This window comes from Dermacentor variabilis, unplaced genomic scaffold, assembly GCF_050947875.1.
Source record: "Dermacentor variabilis isolate Ectoservices unplaced genomic scaffold, ASM5094787v1 scaffold_19, whole genome shotgun sequence".
Taxonomy (NCBI): domain Eukaryota; kingdom Metazoa; phylum Arthropoda; class Arachnida; order Ixodida; family Ixodidae; genus Dermacentor; species Dermacentor variabilis.
In genome coordinates this window covers 2,774,506-2,797,679 of record NW_027460357.1, presented here as the reverse complement: position 1 = coordinate 2,797,679, position 23,174 = coordinate 2,774,506, and positions in this window count along the sequence as shown.

The following is a 23,174-nucleotide window of genomic DNA, read 5'->3' as shown; positions in this document are numbered from 1 at the left end:
GAAGTACGATGCCATATAACATCATGTAATCAATTGTAGGCTCACTATTGACAGCTACTAAAAAGACATCAGCAGCAAAGTGCACCTGAAGAAACACGCCATTGTTGATGATTCACACGCGTGCTCGGTGATGAAGTGACTTGTCAATCAACACAGCTGTATTCCGTGATAATAGAACCATCTGTAAAGGAGTATGTTAATGGATAAGGCTACGGCGCTTCAGCGTGCTACGCTGTTGCTGCGACAGATCCCTTGCTTATTGGCTTAGATACACCTGCGTGTTCGTGTATACAAGCTGCACGCTGCATGCTATTACGTACACGGTCTGGCCTCATTCGTGAAAGGAATGCGCATTGGTTTGTGGTAGAAAACAGACGTAGTTTATTTTCTACAAGAGACGCAGACGAGAGCCGCATGTGTTCGAAGGGGTAAACTCTCGGTCCCTATATATCCAGTGGTCGACACGCTGGGGGTGATGGAGAATTCTTGGAACTCGACTCGGGGTGGGGTCGCTTCCTGTTTCGCCTGCACTGGTGCTTTGTCCAGCCAAGGAGCGGTGGTGCGTCGCTTGTACACAACACTTTCCTCCCTTAGATGGAGTCGCCGTAATGATCCGGAGGGCATCGTTCCCGCTTCGGGCATGACTCTGCAGTCGTGTTTGGCACGGTTGCAGGGGCAGTGCCAATCTCTGGTTTGGCCACCGATGATTGCGAAGGCTCCAGTGTGCCTGAGAAAGTGGCGTCTGACGACGTGGAGTTATCTGCTTTTATCCCAAACATAAATGGGAGCGGGACACTGCTCGCGGTTACTGTACAACCCTTATCCTCTGTCGCCGAATCTTCTTTGGGGTGTCTCAAAGCACCGGGCTTGATGTGGTCATGTTGTCATCGCACTAATCTGTTAGGGCTTTTAATGAGCCACGATCTGTGGCTTAGCTTTTCCAAAACCATTCCCTCCGCAGTTTCGAAAGAAAACTGCTTGTCCGACAGCGAGTACTCTCGACTTTGTGTTCCTGCTGCAGTTGGTATGGATTTTGTTTGCTTTTGCTTGGGGCTCAATGCACGTGAGAGCTGTATCCAGCTCACGCTCGAACACAAGTGCAGCTAGCATTTTGCCCATTGATGTGCAGATGGTGGTGTGTTGCTTTAGCAAAAACTGGGCCAGCCTACACGCGAATGTTCCGTCCTTGTTTTCGGCTAATGCTCGTTTTCTTTCAAAAACCATCCTTTCTGCTTGGCCATTCGTTGTAGGATGATATGGTGCACTCGTTACGTGGGTCATCCCATTCTTCTTTAGGAAGCTCTCAACTTCTACTGAAACGAAGGATGGTCTGTTATCAGTCACAAGCTTTTTGAGAAGCCCAAAAGCTGCGAAAAGGCTCCAGAGTTCCTCAATCAATGTGGCAGACTGTGTATTGCGCACGGAGCACACTTCCAAGCATTTGCTGTATGCGTCCACAACAATAAGCCAGCATTCCCGCCTTCTACGGGACCAACGAAGTCTGCGTGAACTGTGTCCCAATGCGTTCTTGTGCGTTCCCATTTGGGCACTGGTGCCCTTTGGTGTTAACAAGTTGCACAGTTTCTAGCGAGCCGTTCGACATCTGCGTCAATGCCTGGACACCAAATGTAGCTTCGTGCGCATGCCTTCATGGCCACAATTATGTGGTGGTTTGCAGGTGCGAGTTTAAGGAGGTAATTTTGCGCCTTTGTTGGAGTTACCAACTGGGAGCCTCTAACAAGGCACCCTTCCTGCGCTGAAAGCTCAGACTCCAGTTTCCTGCACGATGAAAACTGTTCTTTTGGCAGTTTATGAACTTCACCGTTTGAGACAGCCTCCAGCACTTGCGACAAAACTGACTCCTCTCGACTCATTCGTGCTAGTTGACGGGGTGAAAGCTCGAAGCTGGGCATGGTAGCCAACATGAGCACGTCTCCCGGGGGATAAGGCTCATCAACTTGTGCCGGTAGTGGAAGTAGCTTAGAGTGTCCACATTTTGGCGCAGTAGGCTAGGCCAGTACAGTGACTTGTAATCAAACGTTGCTAGTTTAAGGCACCACCGCATCATCCTTGATGAAAAGACCCGGGGTACTTTCTTTGTTTCACTCACGATTCTAATCAATGTCTGGCTATCTGTTATTATGGTCACATGCCGGCCAGCTATGTACTTATGAAAATGACTGATGCCGTAGATTACTGCTACACTTTCTTTGTTGAGCTAGAATGTTATATTCAGTTTCGTTATTCATTTCAGTTATTTATTTCCCAGGGGGCGCTTCTGTTCATTATATACATTGGTTGTATATGTTAAATAAACGGCTTTGTACTTAGGGACGGCTGGAGTCTGACTTCCACCTTCGGTCAACACCACATAGAAGCAGCTATTTTGGGCACTTCCCAGCGTTCATGAACCGAATGCAATGGTCGCCTCTCGGCAAATAGCATCTTCCCGAGCGAGCACTGCATCAACGCCGTATGGCGATGCGTCCACGGACAAAAGAATGGGCTTCGTCTCGTCGTAGTGAGCGAGCGCTGTAGATGCACCGATGATCTCCTTAAGTGCCTCGAAATTGGCTTGATGGTTCCTCTTTCACTTCCAGGGCGTGTTTTTCTCTAGGAGCCTATACAGTTCCCACCACAACCATCCCTCCGTTCTTCAAAAAGCAGTCGTCAAATGAAATAAAGCCCAGAAAAGCCCTTAGGGATGTCTTGTCAGATGGTTTGGGTGCTTGAAGTACAGCCTCAACCTATTTCTCGGTGTTGCAAACACCATTGCTGTCAATTCGATGTCCCAGAAACTCAACTGACGTAATTCCGAACCTGCATTTTTCTTTCTTGAGACGTAAGCCTTTCTCAGTTAGCCTCGAATAGAACCTGATTCAGACACTGTGCGTGCTCATTTGCACTATTCCCGTTGAGAATGATGTCGTCAAGGTGAACGCTCACCCCTGGAATTCCAGGTATCCTTGTCTCCCTCGTTCTGAATTTCCGCTGGTGCAGCGGAAATTCAGAACGGCAGCATTCCACCCTGAATAGACGTTTTGTGGTGTTCACTGTGAGCAGTGCTGCAGTGACCTGTATAGCTTCCAATGTCTTCCTTGAAGAAATCTGGGTGTCATCCCAGAACCTCTGTAATTTCTAGTGCTGGCTCTCCAACGTGGTTGATCCCCTTCACCTGAATGTGAAGTGCCAAAAACCAATCTCCTCCTAGCAGGTTGCACCCGGTGCCCGTCATAACCAACAACAGCAGCAGATAGATCCTTTGATCTCAAGCTCGCACGAACTTGTGCGGAGCCCAGGACGTGTAATTCTTTACCTGACCATGTGCGCAAATCGAGCGGCTGGCATGAAAGTCACGCATTGTTTCTTCCACATTCTGTAGTCCGTGTCCTCGCTTATCAGGGAGCATGCCGTACCTCTTTCCACCTCAAACTGGACTAGCTTTCCCTCCACTCCACGAGGAACTTGGGGCCGTGTGTACGTACACTCACTGTGTGCAGCTTGCAGCAGGATTTGCTGACAGGTGGTGAGTTGGCAGTGTGTGCCCGTAGCTGCTAGTTGTCGGAGCGTGGTTCCGTGTTTTTCTTTTTCTTTGAAATGCAGGCACGCTCGATGTGACCTTCCTTGGAACGAAACGGCACTCGGCTGTTTTGAATTGGCACGTTTCAGGGTCATGCAAGCCGTCGCATCTATAGCAATGTCGTGCTGACGTAAGCTTGCCTTCTGGCTTGATTTGCGACGTCCTGTTAATTTCCCCCCCGAGTTTGCCATTCCCTTGATATCTCGCTGATGCCTTGACGCATTTTCCGCTGACAGGGCTAAGTCCACAGCGCGTTGAAATGTCAGGCTTTTTCTGCGAACAGTCTCCGTGGAAGATGTTGGTCCCAGACGCGCGGACGAACCTTTCCCGGAGCATCACGGCATAGTTGGGTTCGCTGCTGAAGCGGTCGTTTGGGTGTCAGGTGACGTCGTCGATATTGTAGCCGAAGGCAGCGCTCCGAAGTTGCAGTCGGCTGTCAAGGTTCCGAGGGCCGCGGCGTAGCTGCATGCTGATCGACTCGTCTGGCCGTACGTCGGGTCTTTGAAACACGTACCGGCTGTAAAGCTCGGATGTCCTGGTGTCGAAGTGCCGCCCGAGAAGTGTCACTAAATCATTGAAGTTGACTTCTCTCGGGATCTTCGACGCTATCAGCGCGTGCACGCAGTGTTCGAAACTGTCGGCTCCACAAAGCATGACAAGTGTCCGCTTCTTCGCTTCGTCGATGACGTCGCTTGCCACGAAGTGAAATCGAGGCGCTGGATCCACGATTCCCATGATTTGCCCGAGAAAGGCTGACAGCACCGTGCATTCGTCCCGTAGCCACGGCCTTAACTTCGAAAACTTATCCGCTTCGCAACTCCTACCTCATCGCCAGTGTTAAGTACGGGGTCTGGCCCCATCCGTGAAAGGAGTGCGCATCGGTTGGTGGCACAAAACAGACTACGTTTATTTTCTACAAAAGACGCAGGTGACAGCTGCATGTGTTCGAGGGGGCAAACTCTCGGTCCCTGTCCGGTGGCCGAGATGCTGAGGGTGACGACGAAGGATTCTCAGAACTCAACTCGGGATGGGGTCGCTTCCCGTTTCTTCCGCGCTGGTGCTTTGTCCAGCCGAGGAGCGGTGGTGCGTCGCTTGTCCACAACACAAGCTTTCGCTAGCACAGCTACAAAAAGTGCGCCATCGCGCCATACACAACCGAGCACATAGTGACACATGTTGTCGCGACATTATGCGGTAGCAATAAACAAATAAAAAAAGCGGCACAGGTAAGATGACTGCACAGTGTTCCAAAAGTGGGTCACCACGTCAACGCCACACATGCAGCACAGAATGTGACAGCGCAAGAGTCGCGTTTTCACCATGACGCGGAAGCTTCAACCTACATCGACAAAAATATGCCAGCGTCGTCTGCTGTTGGCGATAGTTGCCGGCTTCGAACAATGTTGTTCTGCGCACTGCCGAATGTTTGCTGGCTTTCAAGAGACGTCGCGTCCCCAAACCGAAGTGCGGATGCCGGCGCATGCGAACCGTTCGAGCTAACAATAAAAAAACTAATAAGAGAGCAAACGCAATAACAAAATCCTGGCACGGCGCGAAATTTTGCTGGTCGCCAGCACACGAGACTTCTCAACTCGCTGATGCATGTTGCCAGTAGCTGGTTACCTATTTGGACAACCAGAGGGTGCATGCGAACCACACCGCATCATGCGGTTTCAGCGTAAATGCAATTTTGTGACCGATGGCGACGACCGCCAGTTTTTCACGAACCGCCTGCATGCTGTGCGGCGTGCGGCGATGGGCGGTTTGAGCGTACACTCAAAGAGCAGTTTACAGCCTTTGGATTGCCCCTTCTGCCACACAACGATAATCGTCATCTGCCTTGATGCGTTTCCTTTCTTAAAACGCCGAGCCCGCTACTTTCCTGTCATGAATGCTATCATGCTGATAACGCACATGCCGTTCGCTACTGGAAAGTACCGGGCCCGCAGCGTTAAAGAAAGGAAACGCATCAAGAGAGTTGACGATTATCGTTGTGTGGCAGAAGGGGCAATCCAAAGGGTGTAACTTTGCCTAGGCAAGTTACACCCTTTGGATTGCCCCTTCTGCCACACAACAATAATAGTCATCTGCCTTGATGCGTTTCCTTTCTTGAAAACGCCGCGCCCGCTACTTTCCTGTCGGGAATGCTATCATGCTGATAATGCGCATGCCTTTCGTTACTGGAAAGTACCAGGCTCGCAGCGTTAAAGACAGGAAACGCATCAAGGCAGATGACGATTATTGTTTTGTGGCAGAAGGGGCACGCCAAAGGGTGTAAACTGTTCTTAGAGTGTATAGAGTGTGGTCAGAGAGTAACATAGTAAACGACAAGAGCGGACACTCGAGCTGTTTCGCGGCCGAGCTATGGAGCTTCGCCGATTCCGCTAGGTGGCAGAGCCTATCAAGAAAAATGCGGCTGTGGCTGCGGCTAGCAGCCTGACAGGGGGCGCGACCACTGTGACTGGGCACCACGCAACAATGCCCAACATGTGCGAAGCCTTGTCAGACCGCTCCGCTGGGCTCTTTCTGTAAAATGCACTTGAGCATCGTTGTTGGGTTCTTCTTCCAGCGTCTGCTTCGTCGCCGTTTCATGGTAAGGCCAAGGTCGATTCAAATAGGTCGCGAAGCTTCTGGCGAAAAGCGGTTCAGTACAGATTGTCACCGACATCAGCATGGGGGCTTATGGGAGCAGCGATTGAAGCGCGACTATGTTTGGAGGGAACAAACATTCGGAAAGAAAAACGCGTTTTTTAATTAATACGAGGCACAGTTAGATTCATTCAACGAAAATAAAATTCCTAGTCATATTTATATATTGATGACGAGTTAAGAAAATACAAGTTTAATTTTATTATTATTAATAAATGCATTTCTTTTCAGCGCCCGTCGCTACAGGGGGCGTTGACGCCACTATCACTCGCGATGCAATGCACGTCTTGAAATGGGCAGAAAGGCGCACTCGTAATGTTCACCTGTTGAAATACGCCCCCCTCACAGTTTGTGCTTTCTTGCTTGTCGAAGTTTGTCTGAATTTGGTGAAGCGGGCAGCTTCATCGCTTCTTAATCTGTTCAGTTAAAAGCAGTGGGTTACGACCGCCAGATAATTGTGTAGTTGTTTTCGTGAGACTGCGCTGGCCGACGGGCTTGGCATCCGACAATAGGATCAGCACTCTACACCTAAAGCTTTCGTCGGCCTCCAAAGAAAGTATGTTCTGTGCAGGGATGCGATTTCGACAACCGTACGGCTGGCCTCTTCCTCCATCGCTTTCCACGCTGAAAGCTCGAAACGCCCATCAAGTGGAATGGCGGGGCATTTTAATATATAGCTCGAAAGGAAGGACAACAAAACAGATTTCGCGCCTTCGAAAACAAAATGACGTCACTTCTCCTTCTAACGGACATGGCGTCACATTTTTTTTTCTTCCGCCGGAAGTGTTCCCACCACATACAGATGGCGCTAAGCCCCATGAACCGCCGATGGACCGCCATGTTTTGAACGTATGGGCTCCTATGGAAGCTTCGCTACCAGGTATATTTACCTTGGTAAGGCCACAGCAAGTTCTTTTGCACGTTGTTAACGACTTATTCTCTTCGCATTTCGTTATATCACTGTTAGCCGCATGAACGAGTGACGGCGGCCTTGCAGCCATGTACAGCTGCTGCCCATTTGCTACGCTGACTTTCATTTCGTATTCTTTTTTTATGCGCGGCAATGAGCGGTGATGCTAGCGATAACAGCGATGCGGCAGCGTCCGAGCTGCGATGCACGTTCGATACAATGACGAAGTTAGAAAATAAAATAAAATGGTTCGTTAAGAAATGTGGCCTATGAACACATGCCGTTCGGGCAGAGAGCTTTATGATACGCGCGTCGACTGTTGAAAAAGTATGGTGCTCTATTTCTGCAAAAGACATGTAGTTATTTCTAAAGCGGTACACGTGCAATATTTGCAGTATGACAATAATGCGCTCTCTCCCAACCTCTCTAGGAGGCTATGTGCGCTTGACCGCTGTTAGCTGTTCTGCATTGGGCTGAAAATAGGTGTTTTCATGTTTTAATTGTGTATGGAGTCGTTACCGTAGAAAGTTCCTTGTTTCTTAACCTTTCTAACAGTGCTTCCTAATCAAAAATAAAATAAAATACGCATTGCATGAAGGAACGCAGCATCTCCATTATAAAGCTTTGCAGGCTCCAATATTGCTTATACGAAGGAACGTAGCGTCTACATTCAATAGCTTTGAAGCCTCCAGTATTGCTTACCTTCTGTCTGTCGTTCTACGTATTGCAGGAATCTCCACCATTTCCTCAAAATACACTGCACAGCCAAAGGACATGACGCATACCCAAGGGTGAAATTCCAAGTATCAGAAGACGATTGCAAGGCTTCGAAAACAGCAGGTGAAGACCCCCATCACAAAGTGCTTAATTGCAGTTGTTTAATGACGGACACCCTGGCTTACACATTCGAAATGTTGGTGCGTGCTCAATTATTTTTGCAGCCATTTTATTTCGGCACGCTACCATTCACATAATTTTGCTGCCCTAATTAACCCTACTTCGCAGAAGTACAAGAAAAAACGTCATATTTTTTTCCTTCTAGAACAATCCCATTTTGAGCGAATTAGTTGATGTCGTGTATTTGCAGTTTTTGTTTGCATTATCTGGAAAGTTGCAACACGTCTTCTATGTGTTTTGCTTGCGCATACTTATTGCCATCACTCCATTCATTTCCGACTACTCTCCATTATACCGGTGTCACACGACCACTTTCGATCGCGAACAAGTCTGATCCGGATTGAAATTCGCGACTGATATTCGCGCCATCGCGCACCTTGCGCAAAAGAACCAATCGTGACTGAAAATTCAACTCTGATTGGGCTTGATCGCGTTTAAAAGTGCGCCGTGTGACACCCGTATTTGCATTTCGCTGTTTCTTCCTATTTTCATGTATGCTGTCTTGCTGCAATAAATTGTTGACTGCTATTTTCGTGTTCTTGAATGTGCAGCAAGTTCATTTATATTTAATGAAGACGGCATATTTATTTACGATACACCTTTTGGCGTGAGTTACTAGACGTACAATATCATAAGCGATAAACTTCTACTTCAACAGTTGGCATGATTGTTGCACTAAGTTACCAGCTTGAAAAATAGCAAATATAAATTTAAATGAAACTAACATGAGTGAAACCCTTTTACGCGCTCATTGTCACAACATATAAACAGCGGCACAAGCGCCTGTATGAAATCACGCGATTTAAGCAAAGGTAGGGGCATAGAGTTTCTAAATAAATACCCTAGAGGGAAATGTGGCGCTAGTGTCTACGGGGCATCTCATGAGCGTTTCCTCAACATACATGGGAATAATAGGAAGTACAGGCTTCAGATTGGCTTCGATCTTTAGCCTAGTGGCGTTTGCTTGCGGCGCAGTAAACAAAGCTATACTCAAATATTATAGCATAGAATTTAATTTTATTTCTGCAGTATGTTATATAATGTACAACATGCTGCATAAACTTTGCATGACTTTGAGATGGAAGCATGGCTTACTGTGGTTTATCACCAGGACACACCACGGTATGCATTCTTGTGCGATTCTGTTCCCGACGTAACGCCAGAGAATAATTATTTATTTACTTTTGCAACAGCAATAACAACCGTGCGTGTACTTATATAAAAATACTCATCAAGTATTTATGGAAATAAATATGTTGTATTGTGAGAAAGTGTTACGCCCTTGAGGGAAGAAATGCTACAAGTGTCGTCTGCTACGACGCCTGCTCGCTGCAAACGCGAGAGTTTTCTCGCAGACGACAGGCACTTGCGAACTCTCTCGCTCTTTCGAAAGGCTGCGTCGGCTGTCACGATTGCTGAACGTCTTCAAGTACTTTTAAGCACATCTGCTGCAGTGCTAGCTGGGACGCTAGTGGCCTCCTACGAGTATGATTCATCATATTTTATATTGACATACCGCTTCCGAAGCGTTACGGCGTGGCTTTGCACGTACCCATTTTGCGACACTAGACTACAGCAAGGAAGCAGCAACCTTTCCTACCGCAAGTAAGTTTGTGTTCTCAAAGTCCTAAAACACGCATTTCAATGAGCACATAAACGAGCAATGCATAATGAAGCCCTCAATAAAATTTGATTGCCAAGTCACTAGAAGTACAACTGTCTGTCTTGTATCAGTAGTGCCTTCTTTTTCCTGTTCCGAAGTTTCATAAAGAACGTAACGCTACAGCGCCAACCTAACACACTTAACAAACCAAAGTCCAAACGCTCAAAACATGTTCTTTCAACGTTTACGATGCCGTTGCTTTCTCAATTGCGCTTTGAGCGAAACCAAAACTGCCAAAAAGATACTTGTAGACTAGTTCGCCTGTCAACAGAATGCCATTCCGAAGCCTGTAGTTCCCATCATTCCTATGGTGGTTGATAAAACCACTCCATTTTTCAGAAGTAGCGCCATTCTTAGATCTTTCCGCCAACCCGCTCGTCCTCGACGAGCACATCGAAATTGGATTTCACCGCTCTTTCTGCGCACGCGTGAGGAGCAGTGGTTGCGAGAGAGAAATGTGGGGACTTCAGGAGCTCAAAATTTCTCGTCGTTTAGGTGCTACGGGGAAGAAAACGTTTGCTCCGTTTGTCCCTAGCCGAGCTTGCTGCACAAGAATCGACAGGATGCGTGGCCGGCAAGGCGAAAAAGCCGCGTCCGAGGTGAGTTTGTTGCTATTTTGTTGCGACGGTAGCATATTAAATTTTATAGTCGCAAGGGGATACGTTTGGAAGTGAGGTGTCTTCTCGGATGACTTTAGTGGCAAAGCATTAAGTCGTGCCGATGCATTGTTCATTAGTGTCGTTGATCAAGGTCAGCACACCACACACTTCAGGGGAATCGCGGGAACGGAAACAGTTTATGAATTAACTGCCGTGCCGATGCATTAGTTCTTAATGTAACTCAGAATACATCCCACTTGGAAGTTCGTGGGAAAGGAAATCTTGCACTCTGTATATGAAAGTACTAAAACTTGCGTCGCCATGCAATATGAGCCGTAGATCGTTGAGAGCTGTACAGCCGCACTGGCAAAACACTACGCCCTGCGGATGAATACGGATGAGATGTATGCGAAAGAAAAATGGTCATCATGCAATTTCATAGCAGTAGACCTTTGTGAAAGCTGTACAGTAACACTGATATTGGCTAGTTAATAAACCCGGCTGTTACGATGTCTAGCTCATATACGGGGCGCTCTATGTGGACGAAACAAGGGCTCAGATCGCTACAACCGCATGCGAAATACTCTGAATGCCTGCCAGTACACTTGTTCGGCGTCTCCGTGCTTGTACTGCGGCAGGAGACGTGACGGCAAGTGGGCGCGTATATCACAGTAGCCGCTTCCCGCTCTTGGTATACTTTGCCGCAACACTATGCACATGCTTCATTGCGCGACACTGGTGCCCTGCAGCGAAGCTGGCTTTAGGCAAACGGCATTATGCAACGCTCGAGCCATCTTGTCCGTCACTGCGGATAGAAAACGCATACACGTTCAAGCTATTTGAGCTGCACCATTTTGTCGATGTTTACCCCTCTTTACTAAATGCAGAGGATAACGCACGCCAGTGTGGGTGATTTAAAAGATTAATAAAAAGCCTGGTAACATATGTGCAGTCAGTGAAAAAAACACTATTAATGCAGGCCTCCACGCTCCTGTAAAGAAAAAAAAAGATGCAATTCAGTGGTGACCCTCTGGAGGTGGATCCGTACCTATGTAAGCACAGCCGGCTCATTAGTCACTAAGTAGGAGCTGAAGAGAACTTTTTAATGCTCATTACACTACATTGACAGCGATTAACTTGTGGTCAGCCAGTGACAAACGCATTGCACCAAACAGTGAGACTTCGTGTTAATCCGCAATGCTTACGTGGCGAACAGGAGAGCAAAAGGTGAAAACAATGTTTTCATACAAGGCAAGTCATCCATGCAGTGGAATTGCATTTATCGTTGGTGTAGTGTTGATGCACTTTCTGAAGTCCAACCTTTAATTCAGCTTAGTTACCGTTGGTGCAAGTGCTTCTACTGGAAACATCCAAAATATGATTTATCAAATCAGGTTGCCGTCTTGTAATTTTTGAAATTTTCCTCTGGTCTTAAGTCTTTTCTGAATCTGGAAGAGCTGGCTAATTGTACATTTCATCTCGAGATAGTTCATACACTTCCAGCAGCACAGGTTACCACACTTTGTTGAGTGCAGATGAGCACTGCAAATTCAATCATTTTGATGAGGCACCGATCTAATGCCGCTCACTCTTGCCACAACACTTTTTCAACTTGTACTGTACTTGTTTCTTCCACCTTCCATTTGCCGCACCAGGGCTAAGGCACAACAGCAATAACATTTCTAGCAGAAAATGCTTGCTCCTTGGCATCTGATCTCCCTGTTCATTCGCTATTTTCTTCAAATTTTTCTTTTTATGTGATGCTCTTGCCTTGTCAGACTTGCCACTGTCAGACTTCTCCTTCATGCGTTTCCTTAATACTCCTTCTATCCGCTTCTTGCTCGACATACCGTGCATGCCTTCAGTTATGTCCAATTGATCGATGCAGTCTTGTCCTGCTGTCTCTCCTCCAGAACCTGCAACTTTCGACAACCAATCCCCAGCATTATTTTGCTTCTTTTTGTGATAGCGCCTGGCTATCTGTTGCTGATGCCACATATTCATTTTGCAATCGTTTATTAGACCACATACATAAATTAGTAGCTGTATAAAACCTTGACCCTCCAGCACTTCCACAAAATTCATGTAGAAGTGGAAACGCAGATTACACTTCATTCCTCACCACAGCTTACTATGTCTGCATCAAAGCTTGATATTACCTACACGTCTGCACTGTCTTTATGTATTCCTTTGTAGCTGTAGGTCACTGCATGAGCAGAAAACGATTTTGTTGCTTAAATGTTAATGTGCTTAAGTAGGCAACGTAGTGTACTTGATTTTCACAATGCTTAACTCAATTGGTGGTATGCCTGCACTATAACATGCACAAACTGAACAGCATATCCAAACAAGAAAATTGCTAGCCTATCACAGTTAGGTTGAGTCATTTGAATGAAATTTGGGACAGTTTTTGTATGGGATGGCTGATGGCATTCAGGCTCATCATGTCAACCTCAAAGTGGGAGCAAAAACGCAGTACATGTATAAAAGATGAGCAGTTTTATTGGATTGTGGTGCTTTACATGCACCTCACTTCAAGCACGATGATGTCTTTGCGTGTCACCTGTGTCGATATGAGGCCACTGCAGCTGGTCAGCAATGTGCTTGCAGATGGCACTGGCTACATTCCTTTGAAAAGGCATCCTCATGTTGCACAATGTAGTGAAGATGAAGGCTTTTAAATTAATGTGTACTTTATTTTTTATTTACCTCTCACGTACTGTTGCCAACACAAATGATGTCTCCTGGCAAGCCGAATGCCTGTGAACATTGCAAGGCGCAGTGTCAGGCAACCATTTATAATCTTCAGCATAATACTGTAGAAGGCGGCCTTCTGGTTTGTATACATGAAAGCACCAGAAAAGCAAGCTAAATAGACTAAAGACTAGCTGACTTGACAGCTCTGTACAGCCTGTACTGCTTACAGAAAGCAAGTCACACTGGTCATGGGACCTATAGCAGCGGCATACAAATAGAGGTTTGTATTGCCTGTAGTACATATACATAGCCTTTCTTTGAAAAATATGTTTGGTCACTTTTCATTAACTTTACCTAGCCAGGACATGCATTATCACTTAAACTGCTTAGTCTTCAAATAAAACGAGCATTTTCTGCACAGTAACTTTTACTTACATGAAATATGTGGTCGTGTTGACCTGTAGAAGTGTACAGAATACATAAAATCTTGAAGCACTTAAGCATAATTTATAAACAATGCTAAATTTAGGTGGACTGACAAACTGGACTGTACAACACAGATAATATAGGGCACTTGCAAGACAGTTTCTTGATGGCCTAGTACCTAGAAGGTATTTAGAACAAAAACAGTGTCAACTAATTGGAAAAGGAAAGGGGACAGAGACAGTGCTCACTTATGACTCAAGGTTTTTTGTTTGTGTCTGTGTGTGTGCAGTAATATATACGAGGTGGGTTCAAAAAGAAACCGAACTTTTGAAATAGCGTGCCAATCAGCAGAGGGAGCGCGCTGCGGCTACTGAGCGCATGTAGCGGCAGGTTTAGACAACAAACTGCCATTCGCCGCGTTTCACTCTGACCGTTAGTTGGCGAGCTACAGCCGCTGAAGTGAGCACAAGAACAAGCTGCTCTTCGGATTGGTGCCAAAGTGACAATGAAGGAATTGGAAGAACAGTGTGTGTTCTGCTACAACTTGGGAAAACTTTCACAGAGACATTTCAGTTGCTTAGCCAAGCATACGGGGAGGACTATATGAGTCGCACGCAGTGCTATGATTGGTTCAAGCGTTTTGAAGAGGGAAGAATGTTGGTCGGTGACGATCCCAAGCCTGGACAACCTTCCACATCCACAGATGATGACCACATCGAGAGAGTTCGAACTATGATTCGTGGAAATCGTTGTTTGACTGTTCGAAAAGTCGCTGATGAAGTGGGTATCAGCGTAGGATCATGTCATAAAATTTTGAGTGACAAACTTGGGATGTGTCGTGTCAGTGCAAAATTTGTGCCACGTTTGTTGTCTGGTGAACAGAAGCAGACCCGTGTTGAAATCAGCCAGGAAATGCTTGCCGCTGCCAATGACGATGAAAACTTTCTTAAGAACATCATAACAGGCGATGAGACATGGGTTTATGCCTACAATGTTAAAACGAAAGTGCAGTCATCGCAGTGGGTGGCCAAAGGTTCTCTTCGTCCAAAAAAAGCACGCATGAGTCGGTCAAAGATGAAGGTGATGTTGGTTGTGTTTTTTGACTGCAAAGGCATTGCCCATCAGGAATTTGTACCACATGGTTGGATGGTAAACAAAGAAGTTTGCCAGGGAACGCTAGCATGTTTGAGCGATTCTGTGAGCAGTAAGAGGCCTGAATTGTGGTAAAATCAGGCTTGAATGTCGCATCATCACAATACCCTGGCTCACATGTCGCTCCTTGTCCGCAGCTACTTAGCGAAACACCACACTCCTTTTGTGCCCCACCCACCATATTCTCCGGACCTAGACCCTTTCCAAATCGTAGAGGAGATCCAGGACAATGCGAGAAGAGACCTGCATGCCATTCCAGAAATTGCATTCCAGGAGGCTTTCCAAAAATGGAAGAAAAGATGGGAAGAGTGCATTGCCAGTAGAGGGGACTACTTTGAAGGGTACAGCACTTATGTTGTACCATAAGCAGCAAAGCTGTTATAGCAAAAGTTCGGTTTCTTTTTCAACACACCTCATATGCATGGAAAGGGTGGGGTTCAAGGCAGGTGCAACAAGAACACCCAATGTGAGGTCCAATGTAGAGTTTAATGTCCAAACCACAGCAGTAAGCTGGTAACCTTTAAATGGTAAGCAGAACAGTAATGCTACGGGAACTGTCATGCCCTTCATAATTGTAACAACCGTCGGAATGTTTAAGTGTCTTTTCAATGTCCCATTAATTTCCACTATTCTCATTCTAAATGGGCAAATGCACCTCCATGCATTTACCATAAGACATATCAAGAGATCAACCCCACTGATGCTAGTTCTTTCTAGGTAGCTGAAGCAAAATAGCATTTCGTTCAGTCAGTATTGATTGCAAGTTTTCAAACACTCTTATCATGAAATACCTCAGTTGTCCATCTTGAGCAAGGCAGTTATTAGCTGGTATAATGTCAGAATTTGTTTATTATTTACTGGCAGACCTGCTGATGATAATGTAAGCAGAATGCTGCTGATACCGATGAGAAAGTGTGAAAAAGAAAATAATTATAACATTGTTCCAGCCATCATTCCCTAAGGTGTCCACCCTGCCCCATCGTAAGCAATCACTTCACATCCCAGCATGCATATCTTGCGCATTTCTTTATTTCACTCTTTCTCTATTGTGTAGGACTAGCCATATTAGCTTAAAGCACTAGAAATCAATAACAATGACATAAGCATTGCCGCTGAGGAAAGACTGAAGTTAAAGAAAACAGAACAAAATCGTACAAGGAAAGTAAGGAACACACACGAGCACCTATTCACAACTGGAAGTTTATTGGTGAAAAAACAGGTACAACACAATTTGATGAAGAAAAAAAATGTTCACGGACAAACTGCGCATGTGTAACAGAACCTTTTGGGTGCATAAAGAAAGAAAGACTATATGTTAGCCTCATCACCCAAAGGGTCCCTGAAACTATTTTAGTTGTGTGTTACCTACACGTACACAGTATCTCTCCTCGAAATGGTTACTCAAAAAAGCTTCATGTCACCATGCTATATAAAGAGCTGCAAGTGGTTAAAATTACCTCCTCTAAAGCCTTTCATCTCCAGTGTCACTTTTATTCTATGTGGCCTTGGCTATGTCCTGCCTCATTGGACACGACATCGTAAAATGACAGTAGTGTTGGCTACTTGCAGTTTACTTGAACCTAATGTGTTCCCGTGTCACTTAGAGATGCAGCTTTTTTTGTTATTGTGGTGATGATGGCCTCAAAACGAAGTTTACATAGAGCGCTTATGTTTTGTACAGTGTGCAGTCGCGGTAACTTACTCTCTGCGCTCACCTGCAGTACCAGAATATAAGTGCAATAGATACAGTGCAAGTTTCTGCCACCACATGTACCCCTCTGCCGCTTTGCTTTGGTTGCTGTCGTCACTGTGCTATTGTTAAACAGTATTGCATTCTTTTTCAATCTTTGCCTGCACATCTACAGCCTGGCACATCTATAGCAAAGCCCTGCTTTTTTGAAGAAACTCTCTGATTCATACCTTCCCTACCACACACATACAAATGTACTATCGACCCAAAAAGTTAACGAATGAAGGAATCTCACAAAAAGCTGAATATCTCCGCAGCCTCAAAACGAAGCCTGGTATTCCCATTTCTAGCCTCTACTAGTATATGCGAACATTGTGATGTACGGTTTTACTGGCTACTTTTAAAGGCTGCTCGGATATTTAGCGTTTTCTGAGATCCCGTGGTCCGTAAACTGTTGTAGTCGATAGTATGTGTGTCGACAACTTTGGCAGACAATCTGCTATCTCAGGCATGTCTACCATTGGACTCAAGAAACATCTACATGTCTTACATTAGTGTGTTTACTTTTACAGGTACATCAATTACTATGCCTTCATATCCTACTAAAAATAAGCTTAATGAGGAGGCGTGCTTTGTGTATTCTTAATGATGTCATGTGGGGACGCCAATCCACTTCATGAAAAAAGATCACTTGTTCGTTCTACTAGAGGTGGCTCAAAACCTGGGGAGTGGTGCCGCTGTGACATCTAGCAATGGTGATGTTCAATACCTAATAATTACACAATTGATGCAGAATAGCTAAATTTTATTTCACCATTCATCATAAGTACAGAAGGAGGTCCCGGAGTTACAAAGACTGTCAGTGGAACCTATTAGTAGTTAATATAGTAATTAATGCATTATGGCAACATAGCAGTGATACACATCAGAATACACGAAGTTAATGAAGCAAGTAATCAAATACAAAGAAGGTGCTTACAAATACAAGCAAATGAAATAGATGCTGCGTATGAATAAATAAAAATGTAGTATTGGCACGTTATGGAAACATAGGGATGACACATATCAAAGAACACAAGGTTAATGTACGAGATAGTTACAAACAAAAATATGCTTACAATATGCAAAGTACAAGTGAAATATATACTGTGCGACAAAAAACTTAAAATTTCTAAAAATAAGGAAGGAAAAAATGGAAATGGAAAAGACAATGGGATATAGAGAATAAAAGCGATACATTAGGCAAATACAGAAGCGCTGAAAGTGGTAAAATAAATTTGTATATAATATATGTTCATAGTAATGAGTCTGTAGCCAGTAGTGTCGATAGTAAATATTTCTTCATATCTCTCTTGAATGTTAATGTTGTGCGGCAGGGTGGTTTAATTTATTGTTTAATCACCATAAAAGAGCAGTAAACATTGACAATTAGTGTTTATTTGTTAGAGGAATATCTCGTATTGTTAGTGTTGGTAAGAGCAGATATATTAAATGCTGAACCCTTGATGATATCCAGTAGGTACGCTACTGACAGTGCACTTGCACAAAACTCAATATAATTTCAGAGCCCTGAAAACGAAGCTTTTTTTGCCCTACTCGTCAGGTGTTTCACAATCTGCAATGATGGTGTTCTTCTCGAGTATGGCTTGTGCTGTGCGAATGTTCAAAATGTCAAATGTAAATCAAATAGTTGTCGACCATTTGACTTGTATTCAATTGGAGAACACACAATTAGAAGTTATCAAATCTTCCTTTCTGTCAATAATTACACATACTGGAATCTTTAGGGAGAAAGTCATGTGCATGTGGTGACCATTCTCAAAGGGAACTGCAGTTCCTGAGCGGACATATAGAGCAGGTACTTTTTTGCTTTGCTTAGTAATTTCTAGTCGCGCAGTAAGGATGCCTCGCCTTTACGCAGCCAACGGATTTGTTTTCTCAATTGATGCTGTAAAAATTATCATTTCGACAATGTGAACATGTTCCTGATGTCATCTTGGTGCGGCAGATACTATTACCTTTCAGTCACTCTCATTTACAAACTTATCAGTTGACCAGAAGCCTGGTTGTGACTGGCATTACATGTGTCAAACAACCTAAAAAACATCTCTTCTAAAGCTTTCCGCGGTTTCTTTTCCACCTCTCGAGTTTCAAAACCCGCCATAATGCCTTTGGCATTGTGTGCTGCTAATCCCAAGGGCGCGGAATCAAATTCCGACTGCAGCAGCTGCATTTCCACGGGGAAGAAATGCAAGAACACCTGTTTACCATGCATTGAGTGCACACTGAAGAATTCCAGGTGGTCAAAATTAAACCGGAGTCCCCCATGTGTCTGATAATCATGTCGTGGTTTTTGCACATAAAACCCCAGACTCACCTCTTGTGTTCCCTGTAAGTAGCATTGGTTACACGCATTTAAGGCCATACTGCTCCACTCAAGGCCCATACGTAGTAGGGGTTTTCATATTCCGATGTTTCTGCATAGAATTAAATATGAATATTTGACGAAACTGACCTATTGAATATTGAATAACAAATATGTTCACATTTCAGAGAAGTGTGGAATATTTTTGAAAAAAAAAGAAACTTTACATTGCAAGGGTGCGCTTTTAACATTGTTAGTACAACATTTTTTAGTGCTTAGCGCAGAAACCATAGACAAGACAGATGAGAGAAGAGACACACACAAGTGGTACTTTCAACGATTTATTGGAAGTTGGATCACGGGTTTATACATGCAAGCATTTGCTAGCATTCTTGATAAACCTGGCCAGATTGATGTTATATTTCTGTATTGCAGACATAAAAGCATTTGAGCTTGTTTGACACTCCAAACTAATTGAGAAGCTCGAAATCACAAATCTTCTGCCATACTTAATTGGCTGAATCTCTGCATACTTAACTAAGTACAAACAATTCGTCAGCATAAGCGATTGCCCTTCCCATGAAGTGCCAGTTACATCCAGTGTTCCTCAAAGCAGCATGCTTGGCCTCTTGTCATGTTTAATATATATTAATGATATAGAAGTAGTCAGTCACCCCTTTTAAATAAAGTTGTTTGCTGATGCTTGTTTTTTATTTAATGAAATACGTTTCTGTGAGCCTAAACTTCTGTTATTTCAGTCTCAAAATTGGCCTTCGTCGGATAATTCGAACCTCACTGGTCAGATTCGCCCAAATACAGCTGTGTTATGCGCTGAAGCATATGCAAATTACTGTGGTGAAGCATACCAAGAATGGAAAAGGGCCACTGTCACAGGACATAGCACGTGTTCCTTGATTATACAGGCATGCAGTCTCCTGTCACAGTAGGAACACCTAGCCACCTAATAAGCATACTGGCAGCCATTCATAGCTGCTTCTTACGTTTCAGTGGTAATTTGAGTCCTTTTTTCACCTTCCATGCATGCCTCGTATATGAGACCGTTAATGAGGCCTAGTACGTGTTCTTTAAGTAAATGTGCCGTGCACAGAGAAGTGGAAAACAATCATGTGTTTTGGGAAAGCTAGCAAAAAGGAAGGCAGTAAGTTGAAAAAACTGCGATAAGCCGAGGAGATGTTAAAAGCCAACAAAAGAGTGTGAATATATCAAACTCTGAAGGCCTGCCCATACACCTATTAGGCGTCTTGGTGCTCATACTGTGCATGTACGTAAATTAGGGAACACAAGCTGTCTTGCAACAATGGCACCTTTCCCTGCTTGTTATGGTTCTATGCATAACATGGCTGTATGCAGTGAAGCTAACATTAAGAAAAATAGTAAACTGGGCGAGTTGGCAGCTGTTGATGGTTGCAGGTGTAGCGCTAAACTGAAATGCGGCCAAAGTTAATTTTAAAGGCAAATACTGCAAAGTGAAGAAATGGCATGTTTCAATGTTCTTTTATGCCTTTTGTTTAATTCAACCAGTCTCAATGGTCCCGTCAGGATCGAATTAACGGGCATGCCTCATAATCAGAACTGGTTTTGGCAAGTAAAACCCCAGAAAGGTGATCAAATTAATGGAAGTCGACTGTATATATGGCTCATGAGTAGAGCCACCACTGTCTAAAACCGGCACAACAAGAAAACACCAAGAAACCTAAATGATCCATTGCAAATGCAGTCAACTTTCATGGCATGCGTAAATAATCTAACTTTCTCACGGACAATGATAGTGATAGTTTGCTGATACATTGGTCAGCGGCCGAGAGGATTTGCCCAGTTTCTACTATTAATCTTACACACTTGTGCTTATCCCTGTATATAACAGCGGTGTCATTTAGAAGAGGGCGACATGGACATGTATTGCAATGCAAAGCAAGAAAATCGTCACCCCATACACTATATTTCTGTGCTCACTTAAATGTTCATTAATGCGTCTTCCGGTTTGGCCTATGTAGCATCTACCGCATGACAGTAGAATATGATAGACCACTCCTACAGCGCATCCGACGAACTCATCTTTGCGATTCTACCACAAACCGACTTTTTTGTCCTTATTGGGTTAGTGGTTTTACACGAGGTGCTTAGCTTATTTGGAGCTGAAAAAACACCCGCACGTTACCTTGGTTTCCTATCTTTTTCAGGCTATGTGATATCTGGTGTATATACGGAATCACAGCGGTTTTCACCTGGTCACGGCTGCTAGCTCTTGCATTTGCACGGAGGCATCGTCTCGAACGTTCCTGTTTGAGCAGCCTTTCTGCCATTGACACCAACACATGGTTAGGATAACCAGCCTCCTCAAGACTTGCAGCCTGTTGCTGGAAACTGGTTTTCATTAGGACGTTTATGAAACACATGCTAGTTACGAAGGGTGTAAGATTGGGCTTGTTGATAAATTATGCTTCAAAGTCAGGTTAACAGCGCAAAGCCGCCAAAAGGGATAGAAGAGAGAACAGAGCGCTGAACTTCCAACTGTTTATTTTCTTTTCAGAAAGCATCGCTATTTATACAATCACACAATAGCCCACCAACCATGCTTAGAACGCCACGACAAAGCCACACAAAATTCAACGTGGTAATAGCCCGAGGTATATGATCTCCTCATCAGTGAGAGCGATAGAGGGGTGCTGATTCAACCATCCTTTAAACGTAGAATTTCTCCCGCTTTGATTATCTCACGTGTAAGACGGTCTCCGTGTTTTGCAACGGTAAAACATTTTTTTTGAATTTCGGCCTACATCCACATGCGCAGCAGTGGGCAGAAAGCCATCCCTATTAGTTAGTTATGCCCCTATTCACCAAATTCAAATGGGCTGAACGAAATTGGAGAAGGTGTTTCTTAGCTCATGGACTGTAAGCCCAGCAAGTCCTACTATCAGTAGAGATGAACTGAAAGTCAAGAAACTGAAACGTATTGCACTTCAAAAGTCACTTCAAGAGGTCTCAAACACTCGCGAAAAATCTTAGACATCAGGACATTTTTCTAGAAAACTATTACTAGGAAAATCCAGAAACACTAAAAAATTGTTGGCAAATCTAAAAGCTCGCTGAAGAACTGTTAATCCCGTGATGTGGTCATATATGTGCCTATTTAATTGTGCTAAATATAGGTTGCTAAAGACGGGAGCCAGACACAACCCTATGCAAATGCCTTTCTTCTGCAGATGCAGCCTATTGTTCCACTGTGCAAAGGTTGACGACATGTAAAAACACCATAATTCTAAATACCCTTCTACTGAAACGACCTGCTTCCTGTAAAAACCTTACGGCGCCATATTTGTCAATACAATCCTCGGCACATTGAATAAGGTCATTGAGCAGGATAGAATAATATAATTCTTTGACCTTAGCTGAGAAGGCCTTGAAGCCCTTTTTGCCGTGAAACCTAACAAAATCAAGGATTCGTCAGAACCTTTTACAAGAAACTGGTCATCAATCTAACGTTCAGCTTTCAAACCAGGTACAGGGCAGCTTGCTTCTGCCAGGTACCCCTTTCGGAAATTATGACCTGAAAAGGAACGTCCTCCTTGTGCACTTGCTAAAAATTACATCTCTGAACTTTTCCTTAGTTTATCGAGATTCAACTTTCTGTAAATTTCACTTCGTTTCGCTGCTGCTTTCATAAGTGATACATCCTTGCGCTCATTGAACACTGCAGAAATTGCTTGGCTGGCTTTTTCCAAGAAACATTTAAAGGAAAAAACTGCAAAACCACCCTCTTTGTCTGCTGGTATTACACACAATGAATTATTCTTCAGGTAAGACTACACATTTTACAGGTAACTTAGAAGGTTGGGGCTTACATTATAACAGGACATCTAAACCTTCCGAGTTCATCCTCACACCATCTTCTTGCAGGGCTCTTCTGGACACTTTACTTATGACGGACAGGGAAGTTCCGGTTTAGTCCAGCTGGTAGCTTGGGCAAATTTTGGAGCGAGGCCAAGAACGTTGCACACACTATTGGGAAGGATGAAACCTTCAGAAACGTAGACATCACTTGTTGCTTTCTGTCAATCCTTGTTCACGTGAGCCCATAGTAGTCTTATTTGAGGTTGCCAAAGGAACTTGGTGACCTGATCAGCTAAGTGCAGATGCCTCCACAGAAGATTCCTTGCGACGCACTGCTCATACTGATCAAACATCTACACGCTGAGGTAATCTCTGTGGAGACACGCCTGCTGAAGTCGTTTAGCACGTACAATCTTCAAAATTCTTTTTCCGTGACTGACATCCGAATGGTGCGAAACCTGTAAGCAACGATTTTATATCCTGTGGAAGCTGCTTGTTATGAATATAGAACCTTAGGACACACCTGCTGCTAGCAGCCGTGGCAATGAGGGCAACAGTATGCCCGGAATCCCGAGGAACATATTGAAAAAAAGCCTGTTGTATTAGAAATGAAATCGACAAGGGTGGCAATATGGGCCTGTTGGTCGGTCATCATGGAATGGTATCTGGGTAGTGCAGCAAAACGCGGACACAA